The sequence below is a fragment of the Aethina tumida genome, chromosome 8 (assembly GCF_024364675.1).
Source record: "Aethina tumida isolate Nest 87 chromosome 8, icAetTumi1.1, whole genome shotgun sequence".
In the NCBI taxonomy this organism is placed as follows: domain Eukaryota; kingdom Metazoa; phylum Arthropoda; class Insecta; order Coleoptera; family Nitidulidae; genus Aethina; species Aethina tumida.
In genome coordinates, this window is record NC_065442.1 from 4426045 (window position 1) to 4430360 (window position 4316).

Here is a 4316-nt window from a genome sequence, read left to right on the forward strand (position 1 = left end):
CTCCATCGCACCGAAGTCGCCAAAACGATCTTCGACATCCAAACTGTTGCAGGTCTCTCGGTAACAGTAGAGCCGAAAAAAAAATTCCCCGGTGTGCCCGTTGCCTTAAGTTTATGGATCACGCACGAGATACCCTCCCATTCTGCATAATGGAACCCAACTTACCATTGACACTGATGAAGTCGAAGCTTTTGGTGAATCCTTGGAAGGCGAGTGCTCTCCAAATCCAAGCCATCCCCAATTCCTTGCGGAACACCTCAAATTTCCGAAACCATTAATGCAATGGTTTTCCCACTCCCTTCCCCAAACATCCACCATACCTCTCCCACTGAGATTTCCAACTTCATTCGTTCCCTGAAGGATCGAGTCCAGGACCTGATTCTATCCCGAATCACGCCTTAAAACTCCTTCCATCTCTCCACATCATCATGTTGACAGTCAACGCAATCCTTCGTCTTCAACTAAAATTCTGAACGCAAAGTCTTTCCTACAAATTTCCTAGGAAGTAGCACAAGAGCTCCCGTTAAGGTAATCCCAGGGAAGTTGTAGAGGAACTCCTTGGGGATTCCTGATTTGGCGGGAGTCACATTGCCGGATGAGTATTGTATTTTTAGAATAAAATACTTAATCATTTAACATACCATTACCTACGATTCATAAACATTTATTTTTACGCCACTAAACTATTATGACTAAACGTGTGATTTTTTCCTACTGCGATTGTAGTTTCCGTTAAAATTATGTTTTACAAATTTCCATTCCTTACCGTCTTATTTATAGTACAGTATACTATTCTGTAATTTCAATACATTTCATGCACTGTCAAAACTTCTAATTCAGTTTTTGAATGTTAGACCAGTGTTAGTGATTTCTTGTGAACAATAAGGACATGCATTCTTTTTTGTCCGTGAGGGCATCAGTGGGAAAAGTCGATATGAACCAAAAACTAATAGTACAGTTCTTAATCTATAGGAAGTAAATATCTGTGTAGTTTAATTTTTAATAAAATAGTTCATATCCATTTTGCATTCTATTAAAATATAAAATACACAATCTGGTGTTTATTGAAGAGAAACGTATAAATCTAAACAGGGTTTACCACTCAGTGACAGCTAAATCTGCGACCACGTTTCTTGTTGGTATAGGCAACCCAGAATACGCAACATACTTTTACAATACTAATTACCCTGAAATTCTACTCTTTCGGGCCCGTTTATTTGTTTCGTTAATTTTCCCAAACCATACCGGTATTGACGCAAAAAAATATATATTCTGTAGTTTTTACGAGACTAACACGAATCCATTTTTATTTTGGTTCTAATATTTTAGCCGAGAAATATGTAACAAAATTTTAATAGCTTTGTTAGTAACTAAACACAAAAAAAATCTTAAAATTATTGTTTTTTTATCAATTATTTAGATAATCAATAATATTTAACTAAAAATTAATTAAATAATTAATGATATTTTCTTAGTTAATTACTAAATATTCAAGTACTTAGTAATATTTTTAAAAACAATAATTTAATATATAAAAGTAATCTTTTATCACTAGTAATAAAAACAAACTTCAGTACTTCAGCGACACCTTTATTTCTTTCCTTCAATAATTATGTACAAAAATAATCATATCATTTTTTTAACATCCTTTCTCAATCCTACTCTTCTTACTCGCTGTCCTCATCTTCACTTATATAATCCGTCCTAAATCTGCTCTTATTGAGCATCCGTGACTGCGTCTCACACTTCCAATCTCTGGCCATATGCTTTCTACTGTATTCCTTTTAATTATCATCCTATTCCCTTTGATTACATTTAATTTTGCTGTTCCCATCTCATGAATTTTCATATCCTTTATTTTATCAACCATCTCTCTCTTTCCTCTAATGTCTTTGAAAACCACAACTGTTTTTAGCTTATTTTCTCTCCATCTTTGTATTAGTTTTCCTTCTTCATTGCTTCTTTCTTCTCTAGTATTCTTCCTTCCTACTTTATCAGCGTAGCTTATCTTGTTTTTAGTCTCTAAGTGGGTAGGGACAGTGGGAATCTCGTTACTCCATTCATGCGCGTCATCTATTAGATGACGAGGCTTTTGGCTAGGAAAATACTTTATTAAGTACATGTACATATTTGTTAAATTCCAGAAGTAACAAGTTTTAAGAAACTAAAACTCGATCCCGCCAAACATACGTCATAAAAGAAGCATGTATTTTAGAGCCGCATTTTAACACAGAGCAAATACAGCGTAGACTGAGGTATTTTTAAAAAGACATCAAGCTGCTGATTGCATCTCGGCCAGATCCCTCTTGCACCAATTATGATTGGGCAAAATACAAAATTTCGATCTGGCCATTTATGCTTTGTCGCCTCTAAAAATGGTTTTCGTACACCAGTCTTTACAGATTCCACACAGTCCCTAAGCCATCTTGCTCTTCCCATGAAACTTGAACGTCAATGACTAGAGAGCGAATGTCATCCAGCTGGACCACTATATCTGGGTTAAAAAGGGTACCGTCGGGATGCCTTATGTGAGGTTCACATAAGGTATCCCTTTTCTTACCACAGTGGGGGATATGGGGCGTCGAATTCTCTCCTGATGTACTATTGGGCACCTCTGCAGAATGTGAGATAGAGATTCGACTCTATTACACTCTGCCTTACATTCTATTAGAGAAGAGATAAAGATGGTGCGTCTAAGTTCAGGAATACCTAGACTAAAATTTTGAAGGGTGCATTGAATCTTAGGAATAATATGATTTTTAAGAATCGAAACTTTTTGATCAGGCTTAAGTGGCGCATGGCTTGTGTTATCCAACCATTTTGAAAATTATGGGGTGTTGGTTTTAAAACCCCCCTAATGCCAAACCTATGATCAAGATACTTAAAATTTCATCATTAGGAGATGGTAATTCAAAAATGCCCCCATAAAAGAGATAGAGAAAAGTAGAAGGAGATAAAGAATTAGAAGGGTGAGATTATGGGGTGTTGGTTTTAGAACCCCCTAATGCCAAACCTATGACCAAGATACCTAATATTTCATCATTAGGAGATGGTAATTCAAAAATGCCCCCTTAGAAGAGATAGGGAAGAGTAGAAGGAGATAAAGAATTAGAAGGGTGATCGACGTTAGAAGTTAAGACACGTTCTCTAGCAATTCTTAGATAATCGAAATATATGGGTTCTTCTTGGCGATATATGATATGATGATTAGTCAAACCAGTTGCTTGAATCATTCTTGCGATGCAAACTCTAGGATTCGGCGCTTCGATCAAGATCATACTTCACAGGATCATTTCTGTAGTATATCTCATCGGGCAGTACCGCTCCACAAGCCAGTGGTGGTGGGAAGCCAACGGATCAAACTGCAAGTCCAATCCTCACCTAGGAAGGTCCTTGAACCTTCCTCAGATTGGGCTTGTTCTTCCGGATCCAGTCGACAGGGGGCTGGCATCTTTGTCAGTCCCGTCTTCTGGTTTAATTCACCCGTATATGTTAAATATACGCCCTTTTCCCCCATATGTGCAATCACATATGTTAAACATTTGGTCATGATCTCCGGATCGGTACCCGGAGAGGGGTTTACACTTTCCCCTCTCTGTCCCCCCAAAAAAAAAGGCGCTTCGACCTCTGCAAGCTGTTCCATAACCACAGATTCTGGAGTTTTACCAATAACATCCTGAAGATCAGCCATATATTCCAGCGGATGCATTCAACGCTCATCTTGACGAACACCTGCAAAAGAATTGAATGATTTATTGCAGAATTTACAAGATGATCGGTCAGAACAAGTACGCGAAAGGACATGTGTTTTTAGTTAAGACCTAGTACTGAAAACACCTTTACATTTATCACAAACATTATTGTCTAATACATTATTAGATCTACCCAGAAGTCTTTCTCCAGGTTTAATATTAAAAAGTTTATTATTCTTACTCTTATGTTTAGTTTATTCTATGAATAGGAGATGGTGTTATTCTCGACACAATTAAAATAAGTTTAATAAATTTAATCAATGGTATAAACACTCCGACAGCAGGGAGCAGATCTCTCTGATATAGAGGAATGTAGGACTCAGGTGGATTAAAGATGATGAGTTGTCAATAAATGATGTTTCCCTTTGGCTTAATATGAAACAATATTAGTCTTTCCAATATTCTTGGAAATAGTATCTAAATCAAAAGTATTCAAATTACGACAATGAAGATGTATTATCAAATTAGATCCAGTTTATCAAACAATATCAAGATAGGTTTGTCTTCTTCTTCTTCTTTAATTTGATTTATAACATAAATTGATGATTAATCTAATAGAAGGCA

At 36.5% G+C, this 4316-nt stretch overlaps 1 non-coding gene across 1 annotated transcript; it reads left to right on the forward strand.

Moving 5' to 3' along the window:
- Positions 1-3270: 3270 nt before the first annotated feature.
- Positions 3271-3343, forward strand: LOC126266425 (small nucleolar RNA U3). Its single transcript, XR_007548803.1, has one exon. It is a non-coding gene; the product is annotated as a small nucleolar RNA U3 (small nucleolar RNA).
- Positions 3344-4316: the final 973 nt, after the last annotated feature.